Source organism: Cibotium barometz, chromosome 15, assembly GCF_041138505.1.
Source record: "Cibotium barometz isolate CiBa-2024 chromosome 15, ASM4113850v1, whole genome shotgun sequence".
NCBI lineage: Eukaryota > Viridiplantae > Streptophyta > Polypodiopsida > Cyatheales > Cibotiaceae > Cibotium > Cibotium barometz.
This window is the reverse complement of record NC_141060.1, coordinates 41,106,312-41,127,871: the sequence shown is the minus strand read 5'-3', so window position 1 is coordinate 41,127,871 and position 21,560 is coordinate 41,106,312.

The following is a 21,560-nucleotide window of genomic DNA, read 5'->3' as shown; positions in this document are numbered from 1 at the left end:
TTTTTTGGTACTTACAAATTTTAAAAGTTTTTAAAAATTTTATAACAAGGTTGCCCATATATAAACGATACTTTACTCATTTACATCAATTGACAATTATCGTTCTCTCCTAACACTTGCTCTCAATTTCGCACACCTTTCTGTATCGCACACTCTCTATTTCCTCCAATCACTCATAGCATGGCACCTCTACTTGATGCACTTATTGCACAGCTAGGAAAGCTTGAGTTACTTCATAGGGTTGATGAGATCGTCCCTATGTTTGAGGGGGCAATTGATGTACGTGCAACAATGCATCTACACGCGGATGCTTTTACAGATGTCATTCAGTATATGGATGAACACGTCAGCACGTACTCCATCATGTTTGAGGGTGATGAGGGCTTATGGGTTCCCGTTGACCTCATCAGGTACATATTCAGGGAAGAGAAGAATTTTAGATTTCGCCTATCCAGGTTTTTAAAATCCCTCACAGAAAAGGACTACAGAAATGAGGAGGAAGACTTACTCCTGGAACTACAGATGGGCAACATCGGCACTTCTTTCCTAAGCTGGGACATGGTTTTGGTCCTTCTGTTACAAGAGGGTGTGGCGAAAGAAAGTGGCAAGGAAAAAGAAAAGGGCAAAGTAAAGCTAATGGAGCAGGTCCAAGAGGCCCATGCTGAGGAAGAGAATGTTACAGAACAATGGGAGGCCTCAATGGCATTGGTGGCTCTACAAGATAATGTCCCCGAGGAGGTTCCGGACCTAGTTCTAGAGGGCGATGAAGTACTCGAGGAGGTCCCAGACCTTGTTATCATCAATCTGCATCCAATCATTATTGATGGGAAAGAGTTTTTGTTTTTGGATGACATTGCCAAGACACTCGGGTTACGTGAGGATGAGGCACTTTCTATTATTGCCGTGAATGCTGGGGGTCAAGACAAAGGAAAAGTAAAAATTTCTTTTGAAGATGACAACCTCACAAAAGCGCTTGCATATGATATTGGTAGCAGTACCTTGGAAGTTGTAGTGGCCAAAGCGCTCGTCGAAATAAAGAATGAAGTGCAATTCTATGAGAGCGTAGCTGCCTTTGAACCACACATGCCCTTGGTTGCTGGCGATGCTCAAGACCAAGGAAGCATAAACCTGACGAATGAGCAACTAGTTGCAAGTGACGAGGCAACTGAGGTATGTCCTTACTTCTTAGTTGTAAAGCAAATTATTTTTTGTATCATTTCACGCTTCCTAACTTCTATATTGACATGTTGACAGACTGCTTTTGAAGTGGACAAGTTTGCTATGCGCGTAGGAGGAACGCGGCCAAAGTCAGAGGGTCGAGATGCATCCCTTTGGCACTACATACCTGCCCTGAGGGCCGACATAGTGCGGGTTTTTCATTTAGAATATGCAGAGATCGCCTATGCCGAGCTCCTAAAATGTAAAGCACTTAGTGCTGTCTTGTCAGAGAACCCCCTAGCCTCGAACATAAATAAATGTATTTTGGTAGCTAGGGAAGCTGCCTTGTATTGCTTCACGGGCAACCATCCCGGCTCAGTTCTAGGCCATTGTGCCCTTTCTCAGGCTCAAGGAATCAATGAGCCGAGTGATGTATTCCAAAGCTTAGGCCAGAAACCAGCCTCTAGAACTCTCTCTCCTGAGCTCTTCCAAGAGCTTATTAAAAAGATGTAATGCAAACTTCTCTTCCAAGTTTAATAAAATTTTTTTGTTGTGCATTGTAAGTTGTGATTTTTCCTGGCGTACTTGTGATATACCATTTCAAGCCTCGCAATTTTAAGATTTTGTTCATGTGTTCATAGGAAAAATTGTTTAGGATTTTTTTAAATTGTGATCGTGATTAAAAAAAGTAATCGAGATTGGGTTAGAGCGGTATGAAAAAATATTGTATTTATAGATGTAAACACACTCACATATATGTATATGTGTGTGTATATATGTGTGTGTGTATATGTGTGTGTATATATGTGTGTGTGTATATGTGTGTGTGTATAAGATTTTAAGGCTATTATCAGATATATATACATATATATAATATTTTATATAAATATATAAGATTTTAGGGCTGTTAGGGCACCTAAAGTGTCTTATGAGAATCACCAGACCGTTTGATATCAAAAAAAAATAAAAAAAATACCATGTGCGCTACGGCGCGTAAATCGGCATTTTGACCTGGTCAAAGTGCCGATTAACGCGCCGTAGCGCACATGGTAAATTTTTTTTATTTTTTTTATTTTTTTGACCCTGAGGCTCAAAAGGCACTCTATAAGGGTCTCTAGGTGCATTTATAATGGTCACTAGACCATATATATCAAAAAAAATAAAAAAAATGCAATGTGCGCTACGGCGCGTAAATCTCCATTTTGACCTGGTCAAACTAGAGATCAACGCGCCGTAGCGCACATGGCATTTTTTTTATTTTTTTTTTGTTTTTTTTGCCTTGAGGCTCATAAGTTTCTCTAGTTGACTTTATAGGATCTACATTTTTTGTATATATAAATATTCATATATATGTGTGTGTGTGTGTACATATATATATATATATATATATGTGCATATGTATATATATTTGTATATGTATATATATGTGTGTATATATGTTTGTGTGTGTATATATATATATTTGTGTGTGTGTGTGTTTGTGTGTGTTTTGTCCTGTGTGTATAGTGCTTTTATAATTTTTAAATGAAATGTTCATTGGCACTGAGCATACAAAAAAAATGGACTCAACAAAGAATGTAACAAAACTCAGAAAGTTTTCATTAATGTCTGAAAAAGATACAAAGGAATCTGGGAACATTACAAAATTTTGTAGGGAGAATTACAAAATGGGTTAGCCTATTGAGGTAGAAGGCTACGCTCTAAACGTAGACGCAGGGCTAGGGACATATCTACAGGCTTCAAAGTAACTCTCTTGGCATGTACCATAGCCAGCACTGAGTCTTCAAAAACAGAAACTACAATATCTTCAGCAGCTTCTTGAAGAGCTTCAAGAGCTGTGCTCTGTATGCGGTCAACCCTGTCAGAATATTTTTCCATTGTTTCTCTCACCAGTCGAGAGAATGGTGCCTTGGGGATGAGAAGATCTGTGCTTTTCTGATATTTCCTAATCTCTCGTAGCGCGACTGTCCCTGGCCTCCATTTTCTCTTCTTCTTTGTAACTGGTGGAGGCGGTGGTGGTCTTTGATTCTCCCACGGTGGTCGTTCAGACCTGAACTTCTTCTTCTTTTGTGCACGCTCTTCCTCTTCTTGTTGGTCCCGAAACTTGCCCTCCATTCTTTTACCACACTTCTTGACTGGCCGCCTGGATGTTGTGGCTGCCTGTGGCTGTGCTTGGCTTGCCCTCCTTGCGTCCTCTTTGGGCTGCTGTCTCTTTTGCATTTCTGTCTCCCAAGCTGCCCTCACAAGAGCAAACTCTTTGTCAATGGTATCTTTCGTGATGCCGTAGGACAAGAGCTCGACCTCCCTGTTCTGTAAGATAACCTCTAGCTGTTCTAGGGTGTCGGCCTCAATAACAATCTCCGGTGGCTGCCCTTGACCTTCCTCGGCTTCTTTTCGACGCCGTTCTTCTTCTGCTTCTCTACTAGGCCCTGCTTCTTCAGCTTCCTTCCTGCGTTGTGCCTCTTCAGCCTCCTTCCTGCGCTCTTCTTCTCTCATCTCCTTTGCCTCTTGCTCTGTTACGATGGGTAGACTTGTCCTTTTTGCTGTAGCAGGTAGTGGGCCGAGTTGATCGAAAAATCGCAAGTCTTGCTCCTGTTCTTCTGGCATGGCCTAGGTATTTACGAGTGCAAGAGATAGTGGGAGGGCAAGAGAGAGTAGAGCACAAAGAAGAAATTGAAATGTGGTTTCTATAAATGAAAAATGACTTAAATATGTCTATAAATTTAAAACTTTTAGAAAATTTAAAACTTTTTTAAAACTTTTAGAAAATTTAAAAACACAAAAAGATTATAATCAGAGAGTTTAAGCCCATGAGGAACCACACCGACGCTTGCTTGCTACCCACTGCCGTAGTCTCTCCCTAGCATTTGATCTGTTGTATCCTTCAGTTCTTCTTGCATTAACAGTTTTCATTATTTGACGCCTAAGAGACAAATTACCGCGACTTTTCTGCCTTTTTTTACCAACCAGAACGCGATAGAACCAGTTGAACATTTCATGGAGTGCATTACTCTTGACTTTGCCACCACCATGGCGAGTGCCCTTAAAATACACGGCCTTTGCTTGGTAATGTGATTTCTCCATGCCTTGATTGCTCCAAAGTGCTAAAGAGCCATATCTATCGAGAAAGTATGGCCCATGTGCATACAATATATGCTGCATAGAAAATTACAAAAAGTCAACAAACAGTATGAAGAACATACTACAAGGACACAATAAATACAACATTACCATGTAGTGAGTAATGTGTGTTTCTCCCCAGGCCTCGACCATTTCTTCTGTGAATCTACAAGTGGCTTGTTTAAGTGCCTCAATACCATGGTCATCCAGGTGAGGTCGCTCTAGAAGATCGACCATTTTATTACACACCTCCCATACATGTGCACGTTTTAGGCCAAGCCTGGCATCATTTCCTCGATATGTTGTGACATCACATATCTTCTTCCAAATTTCAAAGTCAGTGTGGCTATGAGAACCCAAGTGGTTTGATAGCAAGTGTCTTGCCTTTGATCCACCCATGCAAATTTTATTAGGGTTGTCTTGTGTAGGGTTTGATTTTCTGTCCTTTGTCAAGACCACTGCTCCAGCATGTAATCCCATAGAGGAAAGTACACTCTCTAGTGCACGTATTGACTCTTCTCGTCGATCTTCGGGCTCCATGTTCCAGACATAGTTTATGTGGAGCATCAAAAGCTTATCCAAAATCCTCAGTCTTGCATGTAATGTGCACACATGCACCTGACATAGTGGAATTTCCAAGATTGGGTTCCAAGCATTGTCCTCCTGGTCACGACTAGGTGGCTTGCTCTGGTCACAACTTAATATGCCATTATGCCATACCTTTGATCCTTTCCTCTGTTCAGCATCAAAAACGATTGCTTTTTTTGCACCCACCTGTTTTTGACTTTTGCCTTTGCTAGGTTGTTTCCCTTTTACTCTTGAGTCTACTGCTGTCTTGGAATGACAACAGTAAACACATGAGAATATAGTATTCGCACCTGTTTTACAACCCAACATACACTTTAAGGTTTTTAGATCGCCACCCAAGTGCCATTCAATGTTAAAGCAGCCTATTCCGGGAACATCAAGCTTCTGACCATTGACCTGACAAGAGACGACATGTTGAATGCCAGACCGTTCAAAATACCACCTCAAGGTATCATGGTTCTCTTTTGGGAGGACCCATGCTGCTTGCCACCAGATGTTCTTCTCTGATTGAATGCCGTAGTAGTCTTGCTTATGCCCTTGACCCCTATTGTTGCTGTCTTCAGTTGCATCCAACTCTTGGGTCTCTAAAGGCCTTCCTCTAAGTGCTCGGCTCATCAAGGTTAAACTAACACGCTCCAGTCTTTGACCTTTAACCACTTGACATTCATCCAGCTTCAAGACAAACACGGCATTTCCACCTGTCTCTTCAAGTGTGAGGCCATAGTACTGAATCATTGCTTTTTGTAGCACTTCCATGTCGATGTAGACATTGTTATATGCATTGTATTGAAAGGGTTTGATTGTTGGCATTGGCATAATATCCTCCACCCACTTGTACCCACCCTCGAACATGGATGCAATATCACCATTAGCACACTTCTTTGCCATCTGTAAGCTATAAAGTGTTGGAAGCAAGGATTGCGTAACTCCCTTTGCTCGCAACCCTAAAGTGATTGACCTGTACATTGCTCTGTAACCTTTCTGGCTAATACCTGCTGAGTCACATATATCAAGCATCTCTTTGGGGGTGACAATTTCTTTGATTTCCTTCAAGAAATGTTGACGAAGGGTCTCCCGCAGCTTATCATTACCAGAACCTGTTATCATTTCCATAATATCCTTCTCCTGAAGGACATGCTGAAGAAGGGAGGCATTAACATTGTCCTCAGCGTTGTTACATCCTAGTATAGCTGTTGCACAAGCCCTACAATCACAATGGTCAACCATGAGAGATGCTTTATTCATTAATTGCTTCTCAAAGCTGCTATAATTCCTACAAAAATTTTTACCTGGTTGTTTGTTTACGCCTCTTGCATGCGCCTGCTGTCTTTGAAAGCAACCCAACAGCTTTACGTTTTCTTTGCCTTGCGTGATATCCCATGGGAAGATGAGTGAAATGGTGAACACGACGCCGAAGATTACGAGTGGAGTGTTGAAGACGAACATAATTATCGGTAAATTGATTTATTGTGCGCACACGATCCGCTAGATTATTCTTCTGCACCTCCAGCTCCTCTGAGAGCTCTTTATTCCTCTGCATCAAACCATTGATCTGCTTAGTCGATGCCGCTTGAAGCTGGTCGAAGACAAATTGTGTTTGCCTCTTTTCAGCTGCCTCATCTAGCCACAGCATGTGTAATCTCCTACAATAGCCAAGAAGCCCATTGAAACCATCACCAACAAACATAAGAAAACTTGTAATGCTTTTGAATGGTGGAGGGGCACCAGATATTGGATCTGGTGGATAAAGATTTCCATCAATCCAAAGATCAATGGCCTTTGCTCCTTGCATTCGAAGCTGATCGTATGAAATATTGGGTGCAACATGCCTACTGCGTAGGGTTGCGTATTCTGTCTCCAAATCAACCTGAAGGCGGATCTTAGAAGGCTTATTGGTGATGTCTTGTAGTGCCATCTACAAGAAAGTAGGCTTGTAAGCTTGGGTTGAATAGGAGTGGAAGGAGCAGGATATGGTATCAAAAAATAATGGGAAGAATGGAGATGAGGGTTGCTTCTCTAGAGCTGCATTGTGGATAGAGAAAGAAGCCAGAAAGGGAGCCAAAGAAACATAGAGAGGGTTGGCAATGGTGAGACGAAAATGCAAAGGAGATAATGCATCATGGGAAGCTTCTTTAGTGCAAGCTATGGCTGCTAAGCAATATAGAGAGAGAATACTTCATGAAAAGGTTCTTCTGTGCTACAACTGTGGGTTTGGAGGGAGAACAAAGTATTGTAGAAAGAATGCTCCTGGTAAGCTTCTTCCTTGCAAGCCATGGCTACTACTGTGGGTTTGGAGAGAGAAGGCTCATTTAGGAGTACAGACCTGCTAGCTATGGAGAGAGGACCAAGTTCTGTAGAGAGAATGCTCATGGTAAGCTTCTTCCCTGCAAGCCATGGCTACTACTGTGGGTTTGGAGAGAGAAGGCTCATTTAGGAGTACAGATCTGTTAGCTATGGCTTTTGGAGTAGAGAAAGACGCTTTTTTCCATGGAGAAGGAGTGCAGGGCGTGTTAGAGAGAAGATTTAGAGAGAGAAAGAGATCTGGTGTACACACAAAAAAGGGGGGAAGAAAGTGACGAATTTTTGGAATGTTTGGAGTTCGAAAAGGTTGCTGCAGGCTATGATTACTGACTGACAGCCCATTACAAAGCTTTAAAGTCACCTAGGTGGCCAGATCTAGGAATATCTCCTTTTTTTTATTTTTTTTTGTTTTTGTGAAAAATCAAAAATATGCTTTTAGGACTAGGCTTCTAGGCTTGGTCAAAGATGGATTAGCATTTTAAGCATTTCACTAAACGTCCAAATTAAAGGGCCCAAGAAGACTCCATTGAGTTCCTAATGTAATGCCTATGCTTGAGCATTACACGTGGCATACTCCACATGTAATTCCTTGATGTGGAATTACACATGGCGTGCCACGTGTAATGCTAGCGCTTGAGCATTACACGTGGCACTAATATTTGTGCACCACGTGTATTACCTGTGGTGGTCGGGAAATACATGTGGCTTGCCATGTGTATTGCCCGAGTGCAACCAGTACGCGTGGTTAATGACGTGGTGTTGCCACATGTATTTCCCGTGTGCATGCAATACGTGTGGAAGCACCGCATTAATGCCATGTGTATTGCTCAAGTTTGAGCAATACACGTGACACCTTCCATCGTGGTAAAAGCAGCATCGTTTAAACGACTCTCTCCCTCAATCGCCCCCTAACAAACACCCTCTCTCCCTCGCTCACTCTCTCTCCCTCAATTTCTCCCTTGCTCGCTCTCTCTCCATCAATTTTTCCCCTAACAAATGGCGTCTCCCTCAATCGCCCCCCTATCAAACCCACCTCTCCCCTCTCACCCTCTCAAACCCCTCTCGCCCCCCCCCCTTCTAATCACCCCTCTCTCACCATCTCAAACCCTCCTCTCCCCTCTCACCCTCTCATACCCTAATCGCCACCCTCTCTCCATCAAACTCTTCCCACTCTCTCCCTCTCAAATACTCTACACCCCCTCAATCTCTTCATCTCAAACGCTCACCTCCCCCCTTCTAGCACATACTCTCACAACCTCACAACGCCTCCCAGCATAGAAGGAAACAAACATAATGCCTCCATGAATACGTTTACAATCCAAGGGCTTCATCAAAAATCCAAATGATATTACACTATGTCGCAAGCTGCCACATCAAGTGAGGTGACCAATACATCTAGATTACAATTGGGTGCAAGGCCTGCTCCTCCTGCAATGCCTAACAATATTCATATCACTAGCAGTGGTGCCACAATTACCAAAGAAGAGGAGTCCATACAGGAGAATTTCGGCCAAGTGGTTGATCACAACACATCTCCACGAATTGGGTGGAGAATCACTTGGTTGATGATCAACACCACCCTCCTAGGAGTGCCTTTATGTCGCCTCCTTGCAAACCCTGCAATCCACATGAATGAGGATTGCATCGAAGGGTGCATGGAAGAGAGCACATACTAGACGACAATGGCGGCGTTCATTGTCTTTGAGAGTTTCCCTGGCCAAGAGCCCATTTCATTTAATAATCTCATCAGTGTAGTTCTCCCCAACCTATCGTTGTCAGGAGAGTTTGACATGATACTAGAGCAGACGAAAGGATGGAAACATATGATCAGGATGATGTTTGTTGTTTGGGATGACAACCATCGTCTCAAAGCATGGCAGGAATGGGCAAGAACCACTCGAGCTAATAGAGAGAAGATTCCAAAGGTAAATTGTATGGTGGTTTGATTCCTGCAACAAGAGGAGGAGGTTGAGTTTCTGATGGTGCTGCACATGATAAACAAGTAAGTAGACTTGTATCTTGTTTTTTTGTGATTCAAATGAATAAACATCTTATATGTGATCATTAACCTAATTTATTATGCATGAAAAATTTCTAGGGTGACTAGCATTCATGTGCCAAACACCGGCACATGACATATTCATGATGCAGTGTATGGGGCTTGCCGATACATAGTCCTTGTTGTCAAACTTTAGTGACAAGGATCGTGCCTGGGTAGAGAAACCTCTTAGACATTAGGGGCTTAACAGATCAAAGTGGTTGAAGCTTCCCATGACACTCCTCTCTTAATTGGTGTTCAAGGTATGTGCGTGCGGCCTCACAAACACACTACAATAAAGTCATATTTTGATTTCCATAGATGTTTCTATTTAAAAAATGCATTATAGTCCGAGTTTAATGCCACATACCAAAAGAAGGTCAGTGGATTGCCTAAGCGGGGGAGTAGAGAGTACAATCAGAATGCATAAATGTTCAATAAAAGAATTATAAAGATGCCCTCAAGGAGACGGACCTTCTATTTACAAAGAGAGGACATGAGACAGCACAAATAGCCAACCTCGACTGCGGCAAAGAGTTCTTTAAGAAGGTAATCTCTTACCAGGGTTGGGGTGAAAAAGCAAGTAGATTCACTACTCCCAATCTAGCAGAGATCTCTCATGCGCATATTACAGATGCTGAGTAAGATCACACATTTTCTCTCCACACATTAAAGTTTTTTGATATGTAGCTAGACACATAGAGTTGGTTCATAATGCAAGGAATATAGGCTCCTAGACATATTGGCAGGTGGCGATTTCCCAATAAGAGACAACCAGATTCCTTCTTCGGATAGAACTTTCTTTGTGTGGATACATCATCATGTATTGATTCCAATGGCTAAGTACACACTACAACTCTATGTGAACTTGCAGGAGAACTCACTCGCCATAGCCAGCATGCACGAGAGAACCACATGTGACTCTAGGGTAGGTGTCATGGGGATTCCTTGAAATCTTTTAGGCAGATGCACTTTGAAAAGGTGTTTATAAAGTGGAAAGGACAAATGTGTGCCATCCTAGATCCTAACAAGCAACCACACTTTCCATGCATGGTATGATGCTTTTTGTACATGTATGTAGTAGCATAATCGATAATGTGTGTCTCATTTTATTGTTAGTCTATCATATTGAAAGAGTAATCAAATGTTTGTGTATAAGTTGGTGGGTGGAGAAATTGTGTGTAATCGGGTATGTATTCTCGAGCACCCTTTAGATGCATGGGGTGAAATTCAAGAGAGAGGAAACCAAATTGTACCCTGAGGACTGGATCGATGAGCTACGGGGAAAGGAAACATGGACATCTTGCCCATGGTGGATAGACTACCCTAAGGGAGAGGAGTTTATAGTTGCTATATGGGTTGGATGTAGGAGCAGAGAAGGGCAAGAAACTGGCCACCACCACTGAGCAGCAACCCAAGGAAAAGGGCAAGAAGTCGGCCTTAGATGCATCTCCATCATTCGCAACCATGACAAACACCCAAAAAAAAAGTCACTGCCAGAGTAGGAAGGGGAAGATGATGATGAGGATGTTGAGGAGAGTGCCCCTGAGGATGATGAGAGTGTTAGTCCGCAGCAGAAGTCCCATGCATGGGGTGATGATATGATGATCCCAAGTGGTGAGAGAGCGAAGAGCATGGGACAGAGAGTCCAAAGGAAGACGACATAGACCTATTGGGATTTAGTAAGTGTACTTAACATCTTTGTGTTTTAGCATAAAGTTTATTATTTGAACATTGGGAATAACATGTGATTGGTCTTGTCAAAATGAACACTTCAATTTAGAAGTGGTGGATCCTCTCTGCTTAGGTACAAATCCAACATTGATCACCTTTGTCTTGCACTTTTGGGAAAGTGAAAACATAGGTTAATATCTCACCTGTGCTAGTCACTCTCTCAATTCTTTGTGATTATATAGTTTGCAAAAAGAACTTATATGTTGTGATGTTCCATATAGGTTAATATAGGTTAATATATCACCTGTGCTAGTCACTCTCTCAATTCTTTGTGATTATATGTTGTTGCCATATATATAGGCAGTGATGTGTGTGAACACACTTAGGACCGCCGGGCACTTTTTCCCTCTTTAGGAGGTTTTTTCCCCCGGCTTGTATATACGCCCATCATTCTAGGGCTAACTTATCTTTTGTACATTGACACAATCTAATACACAGTGTGTTGTGTGCATTCTTGCTTCTTCTTCTCCAAGCTTTATGTGCTTTCCTGCAACCCTAATTCCAATAATTGGTATCAGAGCAGGCATCGGCTCCCAGGGCTACGCCGCCAGCACCCTCCGACTCACGTTCTCCGATTGAGGTGAGTTTTCACGAGCGCTTGTAGGTCCCTATACTCTGTAAATAAACCCGTAGGGCTTTGCGTTCTCAGAATTTTCATCTGAGGTCGTTTTGGGCTCCGTATTTGCATTTCAAGTTCTACACAGGTGTTTTCGTCATTTTCTGCAAAAATTTTGACAGTGCAATTTTCTGCAAAACAGGCATACGTGTTCTATTGTGAACCGTGCTACATAGCACAAGTTGTCTTCTGTTCAGTCTTTGCTTCATTACAGGTAGCTTTTGCATCAGTTTCAGTCAGTGGCCATGGCTGATAACAGCAATGATGTATTTCGCATGTTGTCTGCTGACAAACTAGATGGAGACAACAACTACCCACTTTGGGCATACATGATGCAGCATGTTTTGGTTGCAAAAGGAGTGTGGAACATTGTGCAGGGTATGGATGTACGTCCAGGTTCTGTGGATGTAGGATCTGTTGAGGATGTTGTAGGATCTAGCAGCTCTACTATTGCTGCTGTTTTACCCACTGCTGAACAAGCTCATTGGGATGGTAAAGATGCGCAGGCTCATGCCTTGATTGCATTTTCTGTCAAACGTAACATCACCCCACATATTCGTTCAGCTAAAACAGTAAAACAGGCTTGGGATATTATAGCTGGTTTGTATGCAGGTCGTAACGAGGTAAAAATCTCTGACCTGCGTAAAGAGCTAGAATTAAAGATTATGCAGGAAGATGATGACATGAATGTTTTTCTTGCTGAGATTAAAGATCTCAAAGAACAGTTGATTTCTGCAGGTGAGATTATTCCTGATCATTCTCTTGTGCAGATTGTTCTTGATGCTTTACCTGAGACATATCAGACTTTTGCTTCCACGTGGAGACTTCTTGCTGAGGGACAGACCTGATACTGTCAAGTATGATACTTTAGTCAACAAGCTCTTACAAGAAGCGCAGTCCAGGAAAAACAGGGCCAGGCAGCATACAGTTGATCAAGCATTTATTGCTGCCCAACAGCAACCAAAGACACACAAGTGACCAATAGAAGGCTTCCTGCAATGCAATCAAAGACACGCAAGTGACCAATAGAAGGCTTCCTGCCATGCCAAGCTTCATATGGAGTAATAGACTGCAAGGCCTTAGTGGGACACCTGTTGAGTACATATGCAGCACACATGACAGCCTCAAGCCAAAACGCATGTGGCAAAGCTTGGCTCTTGACCATACATCGTGCCATCTCCATAAGTGACCTATTTTTTCTCTCAGCAACACCATTTTGCTGAGGGGTATACGGCACTGTACATTGGTGTTTTATCCCACGACTAGCCAAAAATGCATCAAACTCTTTAGACATGTACTCCCCCCCTCGATCAGAATGGAGGGTGCCCACATTACAATTGGATACATTTTTAACCATAAGCAAAAACTGTTTGAAGCACAAAAACACTTCGGACTTTGCCTTCAGTGGATATACCCATGCATGCCTTGAGTAATCATCAATGAAAGTCACGAAGTACAAGTGTTTACCAAATGACGGAGTTTGCATAGGCCCACATACATCACTATGTACAAGTTGTAATTTGCGAGTGGCCCGCACAGAACCATCCTTTGGAAACATAGAACGTTGCATTTTGCCCAAAATACAGCCTTCACAAACACGTTTCAATGGTGCCTCAAGAGGGGGCAATGAAGCAACCATATCAAATTTCTGCAAACGCAGCAAACTAGCAAAGTTCAGATGACCAAAACGAGCATGCCATAGTTTTGCATCTGAAACTGTCTTTTCATCAGAAACTGCATTTGCTGAATCTTCCACACACTTGTCATAAGAATTGAGCCTATACAGCCCACGAAACAAGGTGCCACATGCAATAATCGTATCACCAGAAGTCAAATCATGAACAATACATCTGTCATCCACAAATTTGACTACAAATCCAAGTCTAGCAAGCGCACAGAGACAGACAATAGATTCTTCTTTATCCCTGGCACATACAAAGCATCTGAAAGTGTGAAAGCGCTGCCATTTGCAGCAGTAAGCATAATTTTACCAATGCCCTTCACTGGGTAAGAAGCATTATTGGCACATGTGACAGTATTCCCATTAGAGACAGCCTCAAGACAAGTGAACATATCATGATGTGAGGTAATGTGCTTTGTAGCACCACTATCAAAATACCAAACATGAGAGTCAACAAAAACTGCCAAACATGCATCATGTACAGATGGGTCATACTGGCAATACACGCTAAACGCCCATTCTGTATCCTGCACAACATTTGCAAAATCTGCATTTGTAGAAGCATCCGCTATTGTGGCTGCATTTGACTCTTTCTTCTTTGCCTCTTTAGCCTTTAGCTTAGGGAAATTCTTAATGACATGATCATTTGCCTTATAATAGTTGCACCTGGTCTTTTTCTTGCCTTTATCAAGAGCCTTCTCAGACTTATTGTTGCTACCTGTGGAAGGAGAAGAAGTTGCAGACCTACTAATAGGAGAAGAAACAGTGGAAGGGGCTGCCTTACCACTTCTTCTCTGCTTGTCCTATGCTTTAGTGCCTGTGCAACAACGCAGAAAATTGGATTATAAGGCTGTCAAATACATTTTTGTTGGTTACAGTGCTGAGAGCAAGGGTTACAGATTGTATCATCCACAGTCAAAGCGTATCTTGATTAGTCGAGATGTTGTTTTTGTGGAAGATGCTGTACAACCTTTGTTATCATGTACCAAAGAGACAGGTGTGAGCTCACGGGATGTATTTGATACGTTGTTGCCTCTCTTTACAGGTGGGAATTCAAATGTAAGTCCTAATGAGGCAAAAATTCAGCCTATGCAGATTTCAAACGACATCATAGATCAGCCTATTTCTGATGTAGATTTACAGGATGTATTTCATGAGGATAGGGCTGAAAATGAGCAGGCTAGAGGTATGCCAAAATGGCTGGTGCAAACCTTGCGTGATAGTAAGATTGATGCACCTATGACTAGTCGTACTCGTTCAGGTTTTCAGCATGCCTCTTATACATCAGATTGTTATGCTTTGGCTGTGTCTAGTATGTGTGAAGAGGAAGAACCTCTTTCATTTGATGAGGCACAAAATTCAAAAAATTGGTTGGCTGCAATGCAAAGTGAATATGATGCTATAATGAAGAATGGTACATGGTCTTTGTGTGATTTGCCTATTGGTAAAAAGGCCATTGGATGTAAGTGGGTTTTTAAGTTGAAACGAAAGCCAGATGGCAGTGTTGATCGCTATAAGGCTAGACTTGTTGTTTGCAAAGTGTTATGCTCAAGAAAAGGGCATTGATTTTGATGAGACCTTTGCTCCTACTTGTCATATGACTACCATTCGTAGCATTTGTGCATTGGCAGCTCATAATGGTTGGAATGTACATCAGCTGGACATAAAGACTGCGTTCTTGAATGGAGATTTGCATGAGGAAGTGTATGTATCGCAGCCTCATGGTTTTGTTCAAAGAGGACAGGAAAACAAAGTGTGCAGGTTGAAAAAGGCTTTATATGGTTTAAAGCAAGCTCCACGAGCTTGGTATGAAAAGATACATGCATATTTGACTGCACATGGTTTTCAGAATAGTCCAACAGAAGCACTTTGTATGTTAAACGTGTGGATGATGTACATCTAATCATTGCTCTCTATGTCGATGACATGCTGCTCATAGGACCAAATGAGAGTCATATTGCTGATTTTAAGGCTGACTTGAATGCCTCTTTTGAGATCTCAGATTTGGGGCATTCGCATCATTATTTGGGGATACAATTTAAGCAGTGTGATGGAGGTATTGCTTTGTGTATCAGACAAAGTATATTGAGACATTGTTGCGGAGATTTGGCCTTGAAGACTGCAAGCCTATTGCTACTCCAATGGAGATATGAAGTTGAGTCTTCATGATGCTGGAGATCACTTTGATGTCACACTCTATCAGACAGCTGTTGGTTACCTCATTTATGTATGCATTACGAGGCCGGACATTCAGTTTGTAGTCTCACAGGTGAGCAGGTTTATGCATAGCCCAGGGTCTCAGCATTGGAAGGCAGTTAAACGCATCTTTCGTTACTTGAGTAGCACCATACATCTTGGGTTGTTTTATCCCAAGGGGGGATCGTTTTGCCGCCAGATTTACATGCTTTTTCGGACTCAGATTGGGCTGGTTGACACAAGAGTGTCCACAAGTGGTTTTTGTTTCATGCTCGGTAGCTCATACATATCTTGGTTGAGCAAGAAGCAACCTACTGTGGCCACTTCTAGTTGTGAAGCTGAGTACAGGGCAGCTTTCACAGCTACGGTTGAGTGTGTGTGGCTCAGACGGCTTATGGCTGACTTGGGTGTTGGACAGGAGTCTGCCACCTCTATCTTCACTGACAGTCAGAGTGCATTGGTAGTTGCGAGAAACCTAGTTTTTCATGCTCGCACAAAGCACATTGAGGTGCATTATCACTATGTCAGGGAGAGACTCTCAGCAGGAGAGATCAGCTTGGCCTATGTGCCAACACAAGACAACCTCGACGATCTTTTCACAAAGGCACTTCCTCGTGAGAAGTTCGAAGCTTTCCGCAAAGCTTTGGGCTTGCTCCCCTTTGTGGATTGATCTACTTCGGGCATGGCACTCCCCTATACATGAGTGCCAGCTCTCGTTCACACCATCACTCCCAGGGGAGATTTGTTGCCATATATATAGGTAGTGATGTGTGTGAACACACTTAGGATCGCCGGGGCACTTTTTCCCTCTTTAGGAGGTTTTTTCCCCCGGCTTGTATATACGCCCATCATTCTAGGGCTAACTTATCTTTTGTACATTGACACAATCTAATACACAGTGTGTTGTGTGCATTCTTGCTTCTTCTTCTCCAAGCTTTGTGTGCTTTCCTGCAACCCTAATTCCAACAGTCTTGCACTTTTGGGAAAGTGAAAACATAGGTTAATATCTCACCTGTGCTAGTCACTCTCTCAATTCTTTGTGATTATATAGTTTGCAAAGAACTTATATGTTGTGATGTTCCAGGAATCTTGCACTATTGCATGGGATCGTTGAACGAGGTTGGGAACCATGGACACTTATGATATCTTTGGAGGCCTGGGCTTGGTGTTGTTAGCTTTTCCGCGGGCGGCAGGTCTTGCTTTCTCCAAGACCAAGTATGTGGTTCCCAGATGGAATGTATTTATGGAGGTGCTTGTGGAGTCAACCTTTGTACTTGTTGCTGCAAAGTTTGCAGAGTTTCTACATGCCAAAGGCACTATGGTTTGTACTCTACATACAGAGCACTTAGGGATTGTAGTGCGAGAGGTAGAAACTTGCAACTTAACTGTCAGGACTATGGTCCTATGGAAGTCGAACCCTAGCATAAGTTAATAGCTTTCGGAGTCTCGAGAGTATTATTAGTGCTAGCGGGGTTCAGGGGTTAATGGGCGTTAGGGTTTGGTCGATGTGTGTACACATCTAAGTTAGCACGGCTCTTAAGTAAGATGGGCGGCCGGGCTAGGAGGTGTGGACACAGGCCAGGGTTTTGGTATAAAACCCAACGAGAAACCCTAACTCGTCATTATATGGGTGGAAAGTATTCAGTAAGCTGGGTACTATGTTGAACCTTAGTACAGCCATTTTTGGCGAGCAGTATTCAGTAAGCTGGGTACTATGTTGAACCTTAGTACAGCTGATCATCCGCAGACAGATGGTCAGACTGAACGGGTTAATCAAGTGCTGGAAGATATGCTTCGGGCATATGTCAGCAAAAAACAATCTGATTGGGAGTCTTATTTGCCTATTCTTAAGTTTGCTTACAATAGTGCAAAGCATGTCTCGACAGGCTTTAGCCCTTTCATGTTGATGTATGGTTTTCAGCCACGTTCACCAGCGTCGGTGGGACTGGCGAATGAGAAAATCAGTCAGGTTAAGGATTTTATCCAAGACCATATGGATATGTTGCGCCTTGCACGATTAAATGTTCGTCAAGCGCAAGATCGTTACAAGAAGTTTGCGGACCAGAAACGTAGGCCACTTCACTTTCAAGAAGGTGATTGGGTGTTTCTGAAGGTACCAGAAAACTCCACCAGTTTAAAAACAGGTCCCGTACCAAAATTGTCGCCCCGATTTTGTGGACCGTTTAAGATACTCAAGAAGGTGGGCCCAGTAGCCTATAAACTTGAGTTACCAGCACATTCCAAGGTTCATCCCATCTTTCACGTAAGCCGTTTGAGGAAACGCCTTATGGGTCATGAAAGGCCAGTGGATGATTCTTTCTTGGTAGAATATGTGGAACCTCCAATACTGCCTCATGAACCAGAAAGAGTATTGGATTACCACATGTTACGTACTCGCCACCAAGTTCGGAAACAAGCTCTTATCAAGTGGAAGGACCGTCCAGAGGAAGGCTCCACTTGGGAAAACATTAGTGTGATGAGGAAACGTTTCCCCACTTTTGTTTTCGAGGACGAAAACTCTTTTCGAAGGGGGGAGTAATGTCAGGACTATGGTCCTACGGAAGTCGAACCCTAGCATAAGTTAATAGCTTTCGGAGTCTCGAGAGTATTATTAGTGCTAGCGGGGTTCAGGGGTTAATGGGCGTTAGGGTTTGGTCGATGTGTGTACACATCTAAGTTAGCACGGCTCTTAAGTAAGATGGGCGGCCGGGCTAGGAGGTGTGGACACAGGCCAGGGTTTTGGTATAAAACCCAACGAGAAACCCTAACTCGTCATTATATGGGTGGAAAGTATTCAGTAAGCTGGGTACTATGTTGAACCTTAGTACAGCCATTTTTGGCGAGCAGTATTCAGTAAGCTGGGTACTATGTTGAACCTTAGTACAGCTGATCATCCGCAGACAGATGGTCAGACTGAACGGGTTAATCAAGTGCTGGAAGATATGCTTCGGGCATATGTCAGCAAAAAACAATCTGATTGGGAGTCTTATTTGCCTATTCTTGAGTTTGCTTACAATAGTGCAAAGCATGTCTCGACAGGCTTTAGCCCTTTCATGTTGATGTATGGTTTTTAGCCACGTTCACCAGTGTCGGTGGGACTGGCGAATGAGAAAATCAGTCAGGTTAAGGATTTTATCCAAGACCATATGGATATGTTGCGCCTTGCACGATTAAATGTTCGTCAAGCGCAAGATCGTTGTTTGCGGACCAGAAACGTAGGCCACTTCACTTTCAAGAAGGTGATTGGGTGTTTCTGAAGGTACCAGAAAACTCCACCAGTTTAAAAACAGGTCCCGTACCAAAATTGTCGCCCCGATTTTGTGGACCGTTTAAGATACTCAAGAAGGTGGGCCCAGTAGCCTATAAACTTGAGTTACCAGCACATTCCAAGGTTCATCCCATCTTTCACGTAAGCCGTTTGAGGAAACGCCTTATGGGTCATGAAAGGCCAGTGTGGATGATTCTTTCTTGGTAGAATATGTGGAACCTCCAATACTGCCTCATGAACCAGAAAGAGTATTGGATTACCACATGTTACGTACTCGCCACCAAGTTCGGAAACAAGCTCTTATCAAGTGGAAGGACCGTCCAGAGGAAGGCTCCACTTGGGAAAACATTAGTGTGATGAGGAAACGTTTCCCCACTTTTGTTTTCGAGGACGAAAACTCTTTTCGAAGGGGGGAGTAATGTCAGGACTATGGTCCTACGGAAGTCGAACCCTAGCATAAGTTAATAGCTTTCGGAGTCTCGAGAGTATTATTAGTGCTAGCGGGGTTCAGGGGTTAATGGGCGTTAGGGTTTGGTCGATGTGTGTACACATCTAAGTTAGCACGGCTCTTAAGTAAGATGGGCGGCCGGGCTAGGAGGTGTGGACACAGGCCAGGGTTTTGGTATAAAACCCAACGAGAAACCCTAACTCGTCATTATATGGGTGGAAAGTATTCAGTAAGCTAGGTACTATGTTGAACCTTAGTACAGCCATTTTTGGCGAGCAGTATTCAGTAAGCTGGGTACTATGTTGAACCTTAGTACAGCTGATCATCCGCAGACAGATGGTCAGACTGAACGGGTTAATCAATTGCTGGAAGATATGCTTCGGACATATGTCAGCAAAAAACAATCTGATTGGGAGTCTTATTTGCCTATTCTTGAGTTTGCTTACAATAGTGCAAAGCATGTCTCGACAGGCTTTAGCCCTTTCATGTTGATGTATGGTTTTCAGCCACGTTCACCAGTGTCGGTGGGACTGGCGAATGAGAAAATCAGTCAGGTTAAGGATTTTATCCAAGACCATATGGATATGTTGCGCCTTGCACGATTAAATGTTCGTCAAGCGCAAGATCGTTACAAGAAGTTTGCGGACCAGAAACGTAGGCCACTTCACTTTCAAGAAGGTGATTGGGTGTTTCTGAAGGTACCAGAAAACTCCACCAGTTTAAAAACAGGTCCCGTACCAAAATTGTCGCCCCGATTTTGTGGACCGTTTAAGATACTCAAGAAGGTGGGCCCAGTAGCCTATAAACTTGAGTTACCAGCACATTCCAAGGTTCATCCCATCTTTCACGTAAGCCGTTTGAGGAAACGCCTTATGGGTCATGAAAGGCCAGTGGATGATTCTTTCTTGGTAGAATATGTGGAACCTCCAATACTGCCTCATGAACCAGAAAGAGTATTGGATTACCACATGTTACGTACTCGCCACCAAGTTCGGAAACAAGCTCTTATCAAGTGGAAGGACCGTCCAGAGGAAGGCTCCACTTGGGAAAACATTAGTGTGATGAGGAAACGTTTCCCCACTTTTGTTTTCGAGGACGAAAACTCTTTTCGAAGGGGGGAGTAATGTCAGGACTATGGTCCTACGGAAGTCGAACCCTAGCATAAGTTAATAGCTTTCGGAGTCTCGAGAGTATTATTAGTGCTAGCGGGGTTCAGGGGTTAATGGGCGTTAGGGTTTGGTCGATGTGTGTACACATCTAAGTTAGCACGGCTCTTAAGTAAGATGGGCGGCCGGGCTAGGAGGTGTGGACACAGGCCAGGGTTTTGGTATAAAACCCAACGAGAAACCCTAACTCGTCATTATATGGGTGGAAAGTATTCAGTAAGCTGGGTACTATGTTGAACCTTACTACAGCCATTTTTGGCGAGCAGTATTCAGTAAGCTGGGTACTATGTTGAACCTTAGTACAGCTGATCATCCGCAGACAGATGGTCAGATTGAACGGGTTAATCAAGTGCTGGAAGATATGCTTCGGGCATATGTCAGCAAAAAACAATCTGATTGGGAGTCTTATTTGCCTATTCTTGAGTTTGCTTACAATAGTGCAAAGCATGTCTCGACAGGCTTTAGCCCTTTCATGTTGATGTATGGTTTTCAGCCACGTTCACCAGTGTCGGTGGGACTGGCGAATGAGAAAATCAGTCAGGTTAAGGATTTTATCCAAGACCATATGGATATGTTGCGCCTTGCACGATTAAATGTTCGTCAAGCGCAAGATCGTTACAAGAAGTTTGCGGACCAGAAACGTAGGCCACTTCACTTTCAAGAAGGTGATTGGGTGTTTCTGAAGGTACCAGAAAACTCCACCAGTTTAAAAACAGGTCCCGTACCAAAATTGTCGCCCCGATTTTGTGGACCGTTTAAGATACTCAAGAAGGTGGGCCCAGTAGCCTATAAACTTGAGTTACCAGCACATTCCAAGGTTCATCCCATCTTTCACGTAAGCCGTTTGAGGAAACGCCTTATGGGTCATGAAAGGCCAGTGGATGATTCTTTCTTGGTAGAATATGTGGAACCTCCAATACTGCCTCATGAACCAGAAAGAGTATTGGATTACCACATGTTACGTACTCGCCACCAAGTTCGGAAACAAGCTCTTATCAAGTGGGAGGACCGTCCAGAGGAAGGCTCCACTTGGGAAAACATTAGTGTGATGAGGAAACGTTTCCCCACTTTTGTTTTCGAGGACGAAAACTCTTTTCGAAGGGGGGAGTAATGTCAGGACTATGGTCCTACGGAAGTCGAACCCTAGCATAAGTTAATAGCTTTCGGAGTCTCGAGAGTATTATTAGTGCTAGCGGGGTTCAGGGGTTAATGGGCGTTAGGGTTTGGTCGATGTGTGTACACATCT